This window comes from Crinia signifera, chromosome 1 (genome assembly GCF_055691185.1).
Source record: "Crinia signifera chromosome 1, ASM5569118v1, whole genome shotgun sequence".
Classification (NCBI taxonomy): Eukaryota; Metazoa; Chordata; class Amphibia; order Anura; family Myobatrachidae; genus Crinia; species Crinia signifera.
This window is the reverse complement of record NC_139217.1, coordinates 349,160,551-349,179,263: the sequence shown is the minus strand read 5'-3', so window position 1 is coordinate 349,179,263 and position 18,713 is coordinate 349,160,551.

The following is an 18,713-nucleotide window of genomic DNA, read 5'->3' as shown; positions in this document are numbered from 1 at the left end:
ACCTTTTATCCATGTCAACCTTTTGACTGTCGACCTTTTGACCCTGTTGACCTTTTATCTGTAAACCTTTAAACCCTTTTGACCTTTTCACTGTTGACCTTTGGCCCCTGTTGTCCTTTTATCTGTTGACCGTTGGACCCTGTCGACATTTTGATTGTCGACCTTTAGACCCTGTCGTCCTTTTGACTGTCGACCAATAGTGGTCGACCTTATGACTGTCGACTTAGGGTCATCTATGATCAGTTCGCATACCATTGCATGTAATGTTAGTTTCTGATAGTACAGCCTCTATACATCATCTACTGCAGTGCATAATGGGTTATACCGCTCCAGTTCGAGTGCTCGTCTACAAAAATATAGTACTTTTAATACATTGCACAAGATGTAACAATACAGTGACTGAATACAATACATTCTGGACAGCACTTTGATAATGCGAAGAATTGTAATTTTTTATTTATTTTTAATAAAAATTAGGTTTTCAACTAACAATTATTATTACATAAGCCCACATGATTAGGCCACTTTGAGCCTTCAGCTCAGTTACATATACAAGGAAAGTGTCCACTTTGCAGAATAGCAAAGCAGAGGCAGAAATTCACAGCTTCACTGATCTCTAGAAAACACACTTTCCGAATTCCTCCATAGGAATAGATTAATGAATTGTATAATGTGTACCGCTAATTTAAGCAGCCTGCTGGAAATTACAGAACCTGCAAATTAATGTTTTACTCTAATTACATAATACCATGATAAAAACATTAGTGCTAAAATAACATTTTGCATTGTGAGATGAATTTAAATTGTCTGCACAAAGGTTGATCTAACTGAGCATGATGCCAGAAGATATTCTAGAACCTTACAGCTGTTGCAAAGTCCAATGTGAGTGTCCAGGTGGGCGAGAACTCTTTTCCCATTGATGACACTGTTCTGCTTTTAGCAGTCAAATGCTAGCTCATGGAAGCGTGCTGAAAGCTGCTTGATGAGCAAGTGCCTGATTCAGATTTAGAATTCACACAGCAGTGAAGTTCTACTACTTTATTCCTTCGCTACCTATTTGCAAGGTGATTGACAGGAAGTGATCATCTGGGGGTGATATTCGGCCGTTTAATGGGAGTGCCATGAAAAACGCAGGCGTGACTGAATAAAAGCTAGGCATGCCTACGAAAATGCAGGATTGCCCATTGGTTTTATGAGAGGATGCGTGAAACCAGCTTATGACATTAACGAACAATGCAGCTGCAATAAAATGCAATAACCCAATCCTAGGGAAATTAGAGATAAAATAAAAACGTCACATCCTTGTACAAGTATTGAAGTGGATCTAGACACAACCGCCCGGCGATTGGAGCATATTGGAACATATTATACAGTATATGTAAGACCTAAGTATGTCTCCTTGATACATATTTCACTCTCTGAGGACTTCGCTGATCCTAACAGCAGGTGGGGAAACTTGTTAGAGGCTGATTAATAGAGACACATTGGACTCTCCTATATGCATCCAAGAATATCCCTTACTTTACAGTGGACCCAGCAATTCTTCTGATATGACTCTGGAGAAAGCTGCAATAACCAAGGTTTAAGGCACCAGTAGCTGAGAGACACAGAGTAGGTGGCGTCCAATAAGGGCCATTTAACCCTGTAAGGTACTTTTAATTGTCTGGTCAGATAGGATTTTAAATCTTAATACAAATATTACACTACTAATCCCTCAAGTGTGATTACTAAGCACAAAGTATCATCTGCATATTAACAGGGCTAACTGGATGCATAACTTAACAGACACATCCCATTTATACTAACCAAGTTTAAAGCAAACATATGGCGGCCTAACAAAGATACACTTGGTTCATAACTTACAGTGTTCCATATAACGAACATAGAGAAGATAGCCGGCACTCCAATGCTTAAATCAAGTACTTGCACCCAGTGCCTTCCTCTGCTTGGACCTGAACCCAGGTCAGCATATCCACATGGATCACAAGGCCGCACTCAGATGGCTTCTAAAGGAATAGAGACCACACGCAGGTTCTTACAGTGTATATATTATTTATGGTGTGTATTCCTGTTTGTCTTTCATACAGATTAATGTGACATGGCTGATAGACAGCCCATTTGGTCACTTTGTAATAAATAGTAACCAAATTTTGACACATTGGCGAACCCTTTACTCAGTTTTTTGCTTCTGTTTGGTGATTTTCTATGTTGTGGGGCTGAGTAACCCTAATCATTACAGTTGCATTGGGCTCATATATATTTCTATTACATATTTGTATGTATATATACATATATTGTATATACATTTATTTATATGATTTTTGAATTTCTAAACCCTTAATAGACATCTCCGATACTGAGACTACAGCGCCAGACACTTCTTTTACTAGCAGCTGATATTTGTCAGGCTATGAAATTGCTAATCATCACAAATAAAGCTGATGCCCAGAATAAAATATAGACACCCGCCGGAGCCATCACAAAGTCTGAGCAACTGCATACACATACAGTATACAGCCCTGATGCAATAAATAGGAATATTATCTCTCCGAGTGAGTCTATGGCTAAGCTTACTGGACACAGGATAAGCGACACTGGTGCCATGTTTCTCTACTTGATCGGAGGTGAAAGCAGATACACACCATAAAAGTGGCTTTGACATGCCTGCGTTTTTGCCACCACCTTCCCCAAATGATCTCTTCTTGAAAATCACTCTGCGTTAATGATCTCACTTTGTGCAGAATTACAGAAAGTAACCTTTGAATGTACACAGTGAGATTGCGACACATGTGCATCTGCCCCAGTTGCATGAAACATAAATGAAGCCGAATATTCTTTCAAGCTATTGTTCTGGTCCGCTGCTTTGCATGAAATCGTGTAGTTTAAGCCAGCTCAGGGGTGTCTTAAGAGAGGAGGAGGCCTGTGTGCAGCCTCCTCAGCTGGGCCCCGTCCCCTCTGCCAGGAGCAGTAGGGTCTGAGCACACAAATATAAATTACCCGACGCAAGACTCTCAAAAATTAAAAATGGTTTTCCCCCGCCATAACAAACTGTTGACTGCATAGCAGATAGTTTGCAGCTTGTCATTGCTCCACATGTACCACCGTAGTAGCACGTACAGCACTAGCAAGGTGCTCCACAAACCACTTGCCTTGAAGTCTCCAAAAATCTTAATAGGTTGCTGGTTGTTGTATTAAATTATTGAATCCCTTAATGTTGTTAACCTTTGTGTCAACTTTTTTCACACGCTACTCACAAGGGTAAATATGTTAAGATTTAATATAAAAAGCCCACTGACAAGTAAATTCAACCTTTAATAATGTAAGCTTATATACTGTACAATAGTATGGGGAAAATTACTAGTCTAGGATCCCATAAGCAGTAAACCTGTGAAAAGCAGACAGTGAAGAGACATATAATGTATTACACCCTCTGGGGAGAAATAAATTATGCACCGTGAATGCTCTTGCACTCTGCAGCTAGCTATTTACACTGCTTTTCATAAAAAATGCATTGTTGCCAGAGAAACTGTTTTACCACTTGGATCTGTCTACCTCGGTAGAAAGACAAGCAGTGATAGTCATGCAGGTTCCAGGGAAAGCTATGTTTTTATTATACTTTACTATCCATGAATACAAATCTGTAGCCACCAGAAAAATGTATGATTAAACTATGTCAGTTTTGTTGCCAATATGAAATTGTTGTTTTCCAGTCATACTGTTGGGCTATCTGCATTATCAGCTGACTATCCAATTTTCCCCTAGGGGATCTATCTGTTACGCTGAGAGATATCCCCCAGTATCATCCTACACTAAAATTAAATAAATTATTTATGGATGAATCATTTTTCCACTAAATGGTTTTTAGACTTTTAACTCTTCCTTTGGAATCCAGAAAACAGGTCATTTAGAAATGTGATTATCAATGTAACATTGGGACCTAAAGGCTTACTTAGGGGGGTATTCAATCTTTGTCGTGCACCCACAGCCATCTCCCTGGCCGGAGCTCGTCTATTTTCGTCATCAACTCGCGGCCACGCCCCCTTCTCGGACATTGAATCCCGACTGCCGAGCTCCAGGCGAGCAAAACGAGAACGGGACAGGGGCCTGACATTGAATACCCCCCCCCCCCCTAAATGTTTATACGCAGTTGCAGATGTATTTGCAAGTGATCAAATGTGCTTTGTGATCGCACTTGCACTGAGATTTTTAGCAAAGTGTTTTTGACAGGTAGGGACCATTTGAGGAAAGTAACTGGGAGTAAAAATGCAGCATTTTTGTGCCCAAATGAAACATGGCGCCAGTGTCTCTAGTGCCGTGGCTAGTCTATGTGACCATAGGGAATCCCAAGCAGTCAGTGGGGCAGATGTATTAAGCCTCGTGAAGAGATAAAGTGGAGAAAAAGTGGAAGGATATAACGCACCAGCCAATCAACTCCTAACTGTCAATTTCAAACACAGCCGATTGGCTGGTGCGTTATCTCCTTCCTCTTTATTTCCACTTTATCTCTGCACCAGGCTTAATACATCTGCCCCATTATTCCTTATTCAGTTGCAAATTGGTTTCCATTACAATGGCTCCGGTAGGCATCTATCGTCTTTTCTAGGGGACAGCCTCACTTGCTGAGATTAGCAGTTCCAAAGCCTTAAAAAAGAAACAGGAATAAGTCCCTAAATTCTCAAAGCAAATCTGGGGTAATGTTGGAAGAAAAAAAAATAGATTCTCCTTTTTTATCTCCTAACATGCAATATGCAATATAGGGGCTAATTTATAGGTTTTCAACCCGCATTATGCCCAATGGTGGTGTTCTGTGCATGTACAGGGCTCATATTTGAGTGCGCAGGATGGACCCTGGATCACACCGCAGAACAGTGAATATCTCTGCCTGATTAACAGTCAAAGGCATTCAGCATTTTTCAGAGACACTGGACCTTATTCTGGTTCGACCGGCCAAACGTACGTACGTTCCGTATCCTGTACGCGGACGTTGAGCGAAAGTCCACCCACAAAACATCCGCATACGGAAGGTCACAAACACCGACAAAGGGGAGTGCCGTACACTTGAGCGTACGCCACCGTACACGGATGGATCTCCTCTAGGCACCGACAACTGGCGTACAACAGAGCGTACGCCACCGTATACGGACGGGTCTCGTCCGTTTTCACTCCGGCATCTTACGGCTATCTGAGCGTTCGCCACCTTGCACGGACGGGTCTCGCCTGTTTTCAATGGAAAACTCAGCTTATGTCACCGATCGTGAGAGTGAGCGTACGTCCGTGCACGCTGGCATACCCTTCACATATATGGCCCTGCTAATCTAGCCTTTCAACTATGATTAAGCCAATTAAATTAATTATTCTAATTGTTATTCAATTATTGTTTTCTATTACCTCAATTGTCTACCTTAATGAACACCCTAATAAAAATACATTTTAACTAAATAGTGGCCATGGCCTTAAAACATTGCTGAAACATCCTTGTAGCTGTTAGATGTGGTTTATGTATTTTTATCATAATTTAAAAAACTATGTTTGTATAAGAGTGAAAAGGTTGACACATGTCGACTTGTGTAGATTGAGTGTGCTGCTGTTTAAAGTATATGAAAACACTTACTGAATGTGTGTAAATGATTACAAAATAACTACCTTGGCATATATAAGCAGGTCTTAAAACTAATCTTAGCTAAAATGAAACCAACCTTTACATGTAGAGAAGTGTAGAAAGATAAGCTTCCAATGTGTTTGTGGGCTGTGTGTGGCTTGCAGGTAGTGAAATAATGGTTGTGACTTAATAGGCTGCAGCATTGCTTATTACATTCAGGTGTATGTATTTGACCAGTAATCAGCGTTAATTAGCAGACCCAGGCGTCCGCTCTCATGCGGTATCTGTAGGGGTGGTCTGGAGGTGTCGGTGGCGGCTGCCTGTTTTGTGTCCGAAATGCATGGTGCTTTCGCCGATCGAGCGGTAGTAGCACCGTACATTTTTTGTACACACCCCCGTGTATGCCCATGTTTACGCCCAGTTTCCCTTTATTATTTCGGCCGCTCCCCTCAACACGCCCCTAAGCCGCCCACAATGACCGTACTCTTGCGGACAGGTTTTTTCGCACGGAAAGACCCGTCCGTGACCGTTGTGAAGTCGACGCGCCTGCGCATTGCAGAAAAGAAAACAGATCCCCCGGCGTACGTTAATAACGTACGAACCAGAATAACCCCCACTGAAACACCGGCGTGTCTCCCCTGTTTTCTGGGAGCGACCAGGCCAAAAACTGCACCGTAATGCCCAGTTTCCTTGGCCTTGCACCTTGGCTGCCACAGCTATGCCCAAAATTGTCATTATGACTGGTTGTTTTTGTGCACATTGTTTAAAAAGTTGGCCAGTGTGTACCCAGCTTTAGAAAGGAGGGTTAGGGTTAGGCTAAAGGGTAGCAGGGTTAGGGTTAGGCACTAGCGAGGATAGGCAGGATGCAGGGGATGGAAAAAAATAACGGGGGGACTTTCCCGTGTCCCACCTCAGGACAGTTGAGAGGTATTGGCCAAACAGGAACAAGCAAAAGCCTTTCCACCTGACTCCACGGGACCTTGTTGTCCAGCTAGTTTTTTTAGATACCAATGGCACATTCTTTATTATTATAGTGATACTATTTATTTATTAACAGTTTCTTATATAGCGCATACAGATTCCGCAGTGCTTTACAGAGAGAATATTGAACATTCACATCAGTCCCTGCCCCAATGGAGCTTACAATCTATATTCCCTACCACACATATACATGCACACAGACATTCTAGGGTTAATTTTGTTAGGAGCCAATTAGCCTACCAGTATATTTTTGGATTGTGGGAGGAAACCGGAGTACTCGGAGGAAACCCTCACATGTACGGGGAGAATATACAAACTCCACACAGTTAGAGCCATGGTGGGAATCGAACCCATGACCTCCGTGCTGTGAGGCAGTAATGCTAACCATTACACCATCCGTACTGCCCCACTAAATGGAATACATCACATATGGATTGGCCATAGATCCTATAGGGAAGATTCCCTGTAGGCCTACACATCAGCGAGGCCACCTGTAAACTAGTGCCTTTTTTTTTCCGAAGATATGGCCCTATCCAGAGTAGTGGCCCAGCCGCCCCCCCTATCTACCACACAAGCTTTCACAGAGCAGCCAATGCTGCAAATTTTAAGCTAAGGTGGGTGTCCACCTATGTCCCTTGTGACATCTGTAAAAGGGACAGGGGGTGCTATCTGGGGGATGTTGTTACTATATCCTACACTGGTTCCGCTTTCCATTCAGAATACAATTCAAGCTCCTCACAAATTCCTCTCCCACCTACATATCTGACCTTTTCTCTTTTTACACTGCCACCCGCCCTCTTCCCTCCTCCATTGCATGTCACCTCTCCTGCCAACTGGTTACTTCCTCCCATTCTCGCATCCAGGATTTTGACCGTTGTACTCCGTACATCTGGAATTCTCTATTCCTCCCTATCACTTGTCAACTGCCAACTTTAAAGGGACTCTCAAGACCCACGTCTTTATTAAATCTAACCATTTCTCGTCCTAACCTTCTGTTTTTTCTCACTTCTATCCCTGCCCCAGTCTATCTGCCCCTTCCCTTTAAAATGTAAGTTCTCATGAGCAGGGCCCTTTCTTCTCATGTGCTTTTCTAACAATATATCTCTGCCACTTTTATAATTGTGTCAGTGTCTGCTGCTGCCACTGTCTTTTATTTACTATGTACTTGTCCTGATTTGCATTTGTACCGTAAATCACAATTTTCTTGTTTGTGTTGTTTATCTATTTATTGTTTGGCGCTGTGGAACCCTTGTGGCACCATATAAATAATCGATAATAATAATAATTATTTAAAATGTGGAGGATTGTGGTGTGTCGCAGTAGCTTAAACCTCTGCAGACCATGAGACTGCAAAGCATATTGAAACTGAAACTGAATCGGAATGTAACCTTTCTCAATAGCGTGGTTACATGGCAGTAGATGGACTGCATTTAACTGTAACAGCCGAGTGATTACTTCGATCAGCGGCACCTGCTGCCGGCTGCGCATGCGCACTAAATTCAATCCAAGATGGTGTTGGGACGTGAGAAGTTATGGCAAGCAGGAAAATACAAATTGAGATTTCAGCTGTGGAAGAACTTGCGATCAGCATGGACCAGCAATATGTGGCTTGAGAATGGTTTGCACCAGCGACAGTCTATGGGTTCTTTAACAGGTCCGCTGAAAGAAGGTGATCTCCAGTTCACCATCGCTCTACTCCCAGCAGTTATAGGCAGCCACAGTGCTCTGCTTAAACTTGAAAAGGCCAGTGGTGCTAATATGTGATATCACCTTTGGCACTAATTTCCAGTTCCACCCTATAAAGGAAGTTTTTGGACACTACCCAGTGCCAAAATATAGGCTTATTTACTATACAATGTGCCATGAGTTTCTTGTATGTTGCCAAGTTGATTAAGTTCCTGATACCAAGTTCCAAGTTTAATTTAAAAAAAAACTATATGTGCCTTCAGTAAAGCATGAAGTAAATTGTGATTTCAGCTGAAAACATACTACAGTATCTGTAAAATGGAGTATATATAGACCAGACATCAGATCTGGGGCAGCCAAAAATAAGATTGCTTTCTCTGCCAATGTTATACATAAAAAAGTAAGAAAGGCGAACAACTAGGTCGTGTCTTGTCTGTAAGGTCTATAAAGGTTAACATGAGTCACTATGATTTTTAAGAGCAGACAGCTATATACAGTACATGATAGCAAGAGATAAGGCATTTTTAACCTTTCACATAAAGCACATAGGTTTCAATGCTCTAATGTGCCATTTCAATCTCTCTATGTTTCTTTATTTCCTCTTGTGTCTGTTATTGGATCCTTTAAAATAATTGTAAAACATTTTTCATCTTCTCCACCTAAGAAATATAGAGCACACATTTGAACGTACACATTACAGTCCTACTGGGAATATGTAATATACCCCAGTTCTCTAAATTGGAAGAGTTACCACTGAGTTTCTTTTTTTATCCGCATTTTATTTTATAGTAGTTTCTACAGTGGCAATAAGAAATTCATTTCATTTTATAAGCTTGTTCAGAAAATGATAGTGCCGGATTTTTTGTAGCAAGCACTTTTGCATCCTTCAAAAAATCTGATGTAAAAATGTTTCGATAGCAACAGATATTGCAGACTTAGAAAGTCTAAGACAAAATGGCTAGCTAATGAAGACATCCCTCTTGGAATAGTACTTTCTTACCCTCTCAAATAGTTCTAGAGTACCAGTAGCGCACGCAGGGGGGGTTTCTGAGTACCCAGAAACCCCCCTAGGAATCTAAGGACCCTATTCTGAAAGCTGAGGCTCCCCTCTTTCCATGGGTACAAGAATTTTAAAAATCGGCCCTGGGGAACCGGAGATATCTGACTTCAAAGTAGTGGTCCCCATCCAAGCCTGTTAATTGCTCTTCCCAGTCAGATATTTTAGTTTCTTTCTGACTTAGAGTTTTTCTGAGGGTATATTCCAAAAGCTGGGACTCTCCCCCTTTGATGGACACTAGTAGCTTGTCTCTATTGTTCCCAGAACCAGAGATATCAGCCTTCCAGCAGCTGGTTACTGCTCCAGCTCCACACACCTGGTATGTCGTTTTATATACTCGTTGGCAGATTGCTTTGCCTCCTGAACTCTGATCCCCTAGTCCCCAGTACCATTTGGTAGGTGGGATTCTCTAGTTTTTAATTCCATTAATTTCCTAAGAAATCTATTTACAGGAACTGGAGATATCTGCAGTCAAGTAAGTTGTCCTCTCACCAGAAAATTATGAATAATAAGCCCACTCCACTATACACCCCGTCTCTGCATATTAAACATCCTCTACCACCCTGGAAGTTATGTATCAGGGCCCCTTCTTTCAGCCCAATGTCCCCTTCTCCCACCTCATCTCCCACCATCTGTGCAGTAAAGGGGTAATTAGTGGAAATTACTGATCCAGGCCCTACATGCTGAGCGGTTGATATAATACCCCCTACCACCCACGGGACATCAAAGCTTCCCCCACCCCTACCGCTGGAGGATCGGTAGGGGCCCCAATACATTGCTATGCCCAGGGGTCTACACTGCTGTTTATATATATATATATATATTTATTATTATTATTATTTATATACATTTGGTTTATCTATAATACTTTAACTGACCCGGCATATACTAGGTCACCTAAATGTCCGTCTCCGTGCTTTGCTCCACCCCTCTCTGGAAACCCCCTTCTGAAAATCCTGCGTTTGCCCCTGAGTACACATTTGAATACATCATACATTTTATTGGAGCTTCATTAACCTAGATATGTGCTCTCTTACTGACAGCTATTGGAAATCATATCATATTAGCTGATCCACTTTTTCTAAAATATACTGATACTGTATATGGAATTTTGGAATTATTAAGGAGATCAGCAGTACTTTGTTTAACTGGGCCAGCAGGCACTAGGACCCACCGTGGCTTTTACAGTAGGTCTTTCCTGCTAAAGGCACAGGGCCGGCTCTAACACAGAGTCTAACTATCACAAATGAAGGATGTCTATGAGGAAGACATCCTTGTTGTACATAATGCAGGTGGTGGCTCTGGAACTTCTAAGGTTCAGCCTTCACACATTCATTTGAGGGGCTGGAAAGGCAAACTAGTGGCAGTGTGGGGTTTGGGGGCAGTAGGTTGAAGTTTTGCCTAGGGTGCCAAGAGGTCCTAGACCGGCCCTGTGAAATGACTACTCTGCATGTGCTGCTTTGCCACACATCCTCCTCCATTAGCCTCTTTGGTGCATGGATGTGTCCTCAAGCACTGGAGCATGCAAAACCCAAAAGGGTTTCAGAAGTACACAGTCCATTTAAGTTTATAAGCATCCCACTACAACACATAGTAAAAGCATATCAACTACAGTAGGTGAATCTTGCACTAGGTATACTACAACAACCAGCAACCCCTGAGTGTTTTTCATGCTGCCACTGATATCACTGCATACCACTGCAACTCAAGAAGAAGCCCAAAGAGTACTTAGGGGTCAGGACAGGGCTGTGCCCTCATTTAGCCCTGGTCCCTTCATAGCAAAATGCCATAATGGTGAAGGAGTTGAGCTAAGTTATGCAAATGTATGTATTTCAGTCATGCCCTCTACTCAGACCAAATTCCAGCAATTATCCCCCCTTTCTGCCTGCTTCGCCAGCCTTCTGTCTGGGTGCTCTACTTGTTCTTGTGTATTCCAGCAGTTACAATCTTCCATTGTTCAAGATCTGTGCAGCACCTGGGTCCTGTACCAAGGTTCCTACTCACTCAGGGTCATCCAAGGTTGCTATTAACAGGGCCATATGAGGGGCCCTATTCAAAAATACCTTCTGTACAGTCTTTTGAATATCCAGCACAGCCTCAACACTTTCAGTGCCCAGCCACTACTCAGCTCCCAGATACTGTATGGTTCCAGAAGAGATCCTAGCATCTTTGTCTTGGATTGTAGGGCTTTTTACCCTTCTATTGCATTCTACCCCTGGTCTACAGTGCCTGATATTTCTAGTCTATTTACCATTCACTGGCAGATGTATTAAGCTTGGAGAAGAGATAAAGTGGAGATAAAGTAGAAGAAGATAAAGCACTAGCCAATCAGCTGTGTTTGAAATATGCCAGTTGGGAGTTGATTGGCTGGTGCTTTATCTCCTTCTACTTTATCTCCAGTTTATCTCTTCCCCAGGTTTAATACATGTCCCATTGTCTCTGTCACAAGTGGTAAGCTTGGACATGGAATCACTCCAGCTTCAGTCTATGTTTTTTATTGAGAAGTCTGGAAGGAGGAGAAAGAAATAAACCAGAGCACCTAGGTCAGACCTGGACAAAAGGTAGATTGCGATCTACTGGTAGCTCATGGAGCATCCACCAGTAGATCACAACCAACTTAACAAAAGCAAAACTGTGATGACTTCTAGGGTCTCAGAAGCCCAGCTCCAGTAGTCCATTGAGTATTTTGTGTTTGCAATTAGTTGCAACTAGTGTCCATATTCACAGTCATATTAACAGCTACATGTTGTGTTCAGCAGTTTTATTTATAGAACAAAAATGAGTATCCACCACCCTTCTAAAAGTATAATCCATGATACGCAGTGGCCACCACTAATGGCAGCAATCCTGCAGTTGATGCCAGTAGATCGCCAATAAATAAGTAAACAAAAAGTAGATCCCCAGTCATTAAAGTCTGGCCACCCCTGACCTAGGTTGATGGTCTCTATTAGGCTTTCTTGTAACATGAGGGTAGCCTGTACTCTTATGCCTTTTTGTATAATAAACTGGTATCGCAGCAGCTGGGACCAGCACCTGTACTTCCTTATTTAAAGTAAACCTGGTTCACAAGCCCTTCTGGGCCAGATCACTATCATGTCCGCCTCTCTGTCTTTGATTTAGATCATGTTTACAGCAAGTTTTCACTGTGCTTTCCTGCAAGCTCAAGGTTATTGCCCCTAGCAACCTTGTGCTTTCCTCACGTATGCTATCTGGAACACTACTCTGACCTACATTGTTTAATTTATCAGCTTTCTGTGACCTGTTCAGTGATTGCAATATACAGATGTGGCCGTGCTCAACTATCCCGCGCAAATTGCTTTATGTGACTGCTGTGGTGACTGGTGTGATCCCTTTACTATGCGTGTGTCTAATTTGCTCCCATAGCTCATAGAACGCACTGAGCTGAGAGAACGCAGCATGGCGATTCCGAGCCAAAGGGGCGAATTAGGTGTACCCAATGACAACGTGCGCTGGTGATCAGGAATAGATGAGCGTGGCTACATCTGTACTTTCCGTCTGCCTACCTTAAGTACATAAGATGGGCTCTATTCTACATCCTTAGTAGTTATTTGATGTGTATGAGAAAAAGCAAAATTGATAAGTGCGCTACTAACTGCAGCTGGTACTGGGGTTGTCAGTTCCCAAATAAATGGAAGCAATGTAAAACAGAATAGTGTACCAGCGCAGGCTGTAAAAAATATTAATAGAACGGTATATTTTACAATAAATTTGATTTTAATTTTAATTCATTAGCTGTAGTTAAAATTATGGAATTACATGAAAATAAGAAATTTTAAATATTATGACCATTCAATAATCCAATGTTCTGCTCCTGAGGAAGCTGGGAGACCAATCCCAGGGAAACGCGTTGAGATTTTAATAGTTTGGACATTCATTTCCACCATCACTGTGGGCGATCCTGGGAATACGGACAATACCAATATTTATCTCCATTTAAACATCATATCCGGAGGACAATCCGAGGCAGTGTCAGACTTGTCTAAGTCGTCCAGGTATACCATCTACCCCATCAGAGTATCCTATTTCATCTATGGACTATGCTCTTTGGGACCTATTGGCCACCTGGTGTTCATCTGCTGCTTAAACTGGAGACCATTGACTTTTGATGTCCGTTTGGTAATATGCCCCATATAACTGATCATATGTACAGTGATGAATACTAATTATTGGATCATTGAACGCTCATAATATTTTACATTTCTTATTTTCATATGGAATTCCATAATTTTACCTATAGCTAATGAATTAAAATCTAAATACAATTTATTGTAAAAGATACCGTTCTATTAATATTTTTTACAGCCTGCGCTGATACACTTTTGTATTCAATGTGTATATCTGCTGTTTGGGACTTTCTTATTTACCTGTATCCACACACCAACAACTACTTCTTCTACTTCTCCTTCTTCTTTTTCTTCCTACAGACGGATCTGAATATGGGAAGTGTAATTTTGGCAGAGTTGAACAGAGGTGCGGGATGCCGCCAAACTTTTTTTTAAAGCAGCAATCATTTACAAGGCAAAACCATGCATTGTTAAATATGGAAGCTTTAAAAAAATGTCCACGTTCGTCTGTCATCGGTGAACCCGGACTTTTTTGCATCATTAAGTTGCATGACTTCAGAAAAACAAATCTTAAATATCATAAGACCATAAGAATGTTCTGAACATTGGAACAGGGTAACTAGCTTACTAAACATAAAGCAGCAAGGATTTATCACAAGGAAAGGATGGTGCTTTACATCGGAGTGCGCGTTTGAATCAAAAGCAAGGGATTAGATTGACTTAATCCTGTAATCATAAAAGAGACAAGTACCACAAAACAGGTGATGAAGGACACTCATATAAAGAAATGCATTTCTCTAATTAATTTTATATGAGAGAATCATACAGGTTAAGTAAACAGAGTACATTAATAGCATCTGAAATTTTATACAGAGTAAAGGCTATCAATTAGTAACTAACATAACATGATTTGTACTAGAGGAGTATGAAATTATAGAAGATAAGTTGATAAAAGTATATGCAACTATCTTAGAATATGAAACACTATTACTTGTATTTAAAATGTAATTAAATCTGCCTTCCTGGAGATTTTACCCAAACATTCCTAATCCTTTCCCTTATTTTACACAATGATTATTTTATTTAACTCTGTGTTATGCTTATGGGATCTTGGTTGATCTGGGGAATTTCCTCAGTCAGGGGAGGTGGCACACTGTCCGATGAATATTTAAGATGAGGATCAAGCAAATGCACATACACACACACGCACACACACACACACACACACACACACACTACACAGACCCAGGGCCGGCTCTACCACTAGGCAGCTGCCTAGGGCTACAGGATCTAGGGGGGCACCACCAAGTCTGCCTAGCAAGACTTCTCTTCCTGTACTCTGTTGTGGGTGGCAAAGGGGAGGGTGCTGGGGGCCTCCAGAGAAAGCAGGGGTCTTTCCCACCTACCTGAGGGGCTGGGAAGACCACTCAATTTTGGGAGGCTCCCTGCCATTCCAGAATGTTAGGCAAGTATGCATTGATGTTGGAATATGGTTATTGGTGGCATTATGGGGGGTGGGGGGTGGCAGTAGGTTGAAGTTTTGCCTAGGGTGATGAGAAGCCTTACACCGGCCCTGCACAGACCCCCAAACACACAGCAAACAGAGACACCCCCACTACACATACACCACACACATACCCCTCCCCCCAAACACACACATATAATGTATATATGTATATGTAGATTGACACTGAAACTGATGTTACATAAATCAAATTAAAATATATTACATTATTATCATGCAGAATATTTCATACGCATACGATACACATCTCTTGATAATCTTTTGTTTAACTAATTGTAACCTTATTAGTTGTGCCCAATACAATTTGGAAGTCTCCCACGAGTTCAATGATAATCCTTTATTGTGGCCCACTTACATGATGACACATACTACAGCATAAGCATGGGCTAAATGCTCTGAAATTGATTTCTCTGTCCTTTGTGGAAAACATGTCCTTTACTATGTGGCACCAGGAAGGGGGACATCTTTTGGCTGCCTTATTGATATGAATTCTAAAAAAAAACCTTGCCCTTCCTGTAGGCTGTGGCCAAATTTCAATTCACTGAAGATTATTTTCAGCTGCAAAATTGCAGTGCTTCCATAAAATGGGTTTTGAACTGGCACTGGCAGAACATGACAGACCCGCTGTTTACTTTCCTGCTCCAAAATGAACTATATTAGTTTATGTGTAGTAATTAACTTACAGGTTTTTAAAGGTTGCAATTTTCAACACTTTCTTGTGTTAGCAATGCTGCACGCTGTAATTCCAAAGTTTGGGAACCACTGGGTTAGGGATTTTTGCCAGGCCTGACCAACCTGTGGCTCTCCAGATGTTGTGAAACTACAAATCCCAGCATGCCTTGCCACAGTTTTAACACTACCTTATAGCAAAACTGTGGAAAGGCATGATGGGATTTGTAGTTTCACAACATCTGGAGAGCCACAGGTTGACCAGGCCTGGAATATGCTCTCATCAATGTGGTCAACTACAGTACCTCCCTCTTTAACCATTGTGGACTTTAGCATTCTCCCAGCTGGTCAATAAATCATTACAAGATCTAAAAATGTACTTTTAATAGTGCTGCAGTGCAGAAAACGGTATTGCAGGCTTGGATCATTACTCTACCTTTTCAGGAGAAAATGTTCTATTTATTTAATACAGATTAGATTCATCTGATACCACATTGATCAGAGAAAACTGTCTTTTTGACTATTGTATGAGCTACAGGGATATAGGGCCTTATTCTAGTTCACTCTCTGTCAAAATCCTTCTTAGATCGACAAAACCATGTGCACTGCAGGTGGGGCAGATGTTACTTGTGCAGAGAGAATTAGATTTGGGTGGGGTTTTACTTCAAAGTGAGATATATATTGCAGTGTAAAAATAAAGCAGCCAGTATTTACCCTGCACAGAAACAAAATAACTCACCCAAATATAATTCTCTCTGCACATTTTACATCCGCCCCCCTGCAGTGCACATGGTTTTGTCTATCTAAGAAGGAATTTGTCAGAAAGAGTGAACTAGAACAGGCCCATAGTGAACACTGTATTTAAATTAAGAATATAAGACTATGTTAAACACAATATGGGAGGTGGTCAATCAGTCCTGTTTTTTCGGCATTTTTAGTAATTTTTAGTAATTTTTTATCCATACCTTTTCACCATTTTTTGGTTAGCCAAAAGGCATGGTCAAAAAAACGTGTGAAAAACTAAAATTTCAGGGGAACATGATCTAAAAATGGATTGGTGGCTAATTCATCATATTTAAGTACCACACGCATAACCCTCTGAGGCACTTATGTATTATATAGCTTTTCTTGTGGACTTGTAACTTGGTGGGACTGCTATGCTATTACTGGTGCCTGTCCTTGTGTTTCCCTCCTATGTCCGTATAGATTGTAAGCTTGCAGCAGGGCACTCTTACCTCCAAGTCTGTCTGTTCTTAATAGAGATGTGCGGGCTCGGATTTCAGAGATCCGAGCCCCCACGGACGTCATCATTCCGAGCCCGATTCCGAGCAGCGCTCGGAGCTTCCCGTCTGACTCGGTCCGTCCGCGAGATTAGAACGTCATCTCCCGGCGTCGGATTTCGCGAGGCTTTATAAGCGGCTGCCGCGCCCGCCATCTTCACTCCAGTCAAGTAGTGGGTTGGGAGAGGGTGTGTTGGTGCTGCTGCTGGGGCTTAAACTTGAGGTTGACCTTGAGCTTTTGCAATCGCTGGTGCTGTCTCTCAGTGCTGCTGTGTAGTCTAACTGTGTACTTGTAGTACTACTGTCTCCTCTGTGCGGTCTACCTCTGGTGTGCTGCTGTGCTGTAATTAATTATTTTATTTGCTGGGGCTGTCTCCCTCAGTGCTGCTGTGTACTCTGTTCTCCTCTGCTTAGGAGAACAGTCTAACTGTGTACCTGCCTGTAGTACTACTGTCTCCTCTGTGCTGGGGCATACCTCTGGTGCTGTGCTGTGCCATTTATTATATATATTAATAATTAATTAATTATATTAAATAAATATATATAGTCCACTGGTGCTGCCTGCACTGAATCTGCCAGTCTGGTGGTCTGTGGTCTGGGGCTCACTGCCTAATAAATAATACTGCCGTATATCTAGTTACCTGTGTGGTCTGGGGCTCACTGCCTAATACTGCCGTATCTACCGTCTGGTCTGGGGCTCACTGCCTAATAAAATACTGCCGTATATCATTATCTACCTGTGTGGTCTGGGGCTCACTGCCTAATAAATAATTAAATACTGCCGTATATCTCTACCTTTGTGGTCTGGGGCTCACTGCCTGATAAATAATTAAATAGTAAATACTGCCGTATATCTCTACCTTTGTGGTCTGGGGCTCACTGCGTATACTGCCGTATGTACCGTCTGGTCTGGGGCTCATTGCCTAATAAATACTGCCGTATATCTAACTGTGTGGTCTGGGGCTCACTGCCTAATAAATAATTAAATACAGCCATATATCTCTACCTTTGTGGTCTGGGGCTCACTGCCTATACTGCCGTATCTACCGTCTGGTCTGGGGCTCACTGCCTAATAAATAAAATACTGCCGTATATCTACCTGTGTGGTCTGGGGCTCACTGCCTAATAAATAATTAAATACTGCTGTATATCTCTACCTTTGTGGTCTGGGGCTCACTGCCTGATAAATCTTTAAATACTGCCATATATCTCTACCTTTGTGGTCTGCGGCTCACTGCCTAATAAATAATTAAATACTGCCGTATATCTCTACCTTTGTGGTCTGGGGCTCACTGCCTAATAAATAATTAAATACTGCAGTATATCTCTACCTTTGTGGTCTGGGGATCACTGCCTATACTGCCGTATCTACCGTCTGGTCTGGGGCTCACTGACTAATAAATACTGCCGTATATCTGGGGCCTGTGTGGTCTGGGGCTCACTGCCTAATAAATAATTAAATACTGCCGTATAGCTCTACCTTTGTGGTCTGGGGCTCACTGCCTATACTGCCGTATCTACCATCTGGTCTGGGGCTCACTGCCTAATAAATAATTAAATACTGCCGTATATCTACCTGTGTGGTCTGGGGCTCACTGCCTAATAAATAATTAAATACTGCCGTATATCTCTACCTTTGTGGTCTGGGGCTCACTGCCTAATAAATAATTAAATACTGCCGTATATCTCTACCTTTGTGGTCTGGGGCTCACTGCCTAATAAGTAATTAAATACTGCCGTATATCTCTACCTTTGTGGTCTGGGGCTCACTGCCTAATAAATAATTAAATACTGCCATATATCTCTACCTTTGTGGTCTGGGGCTCACTGC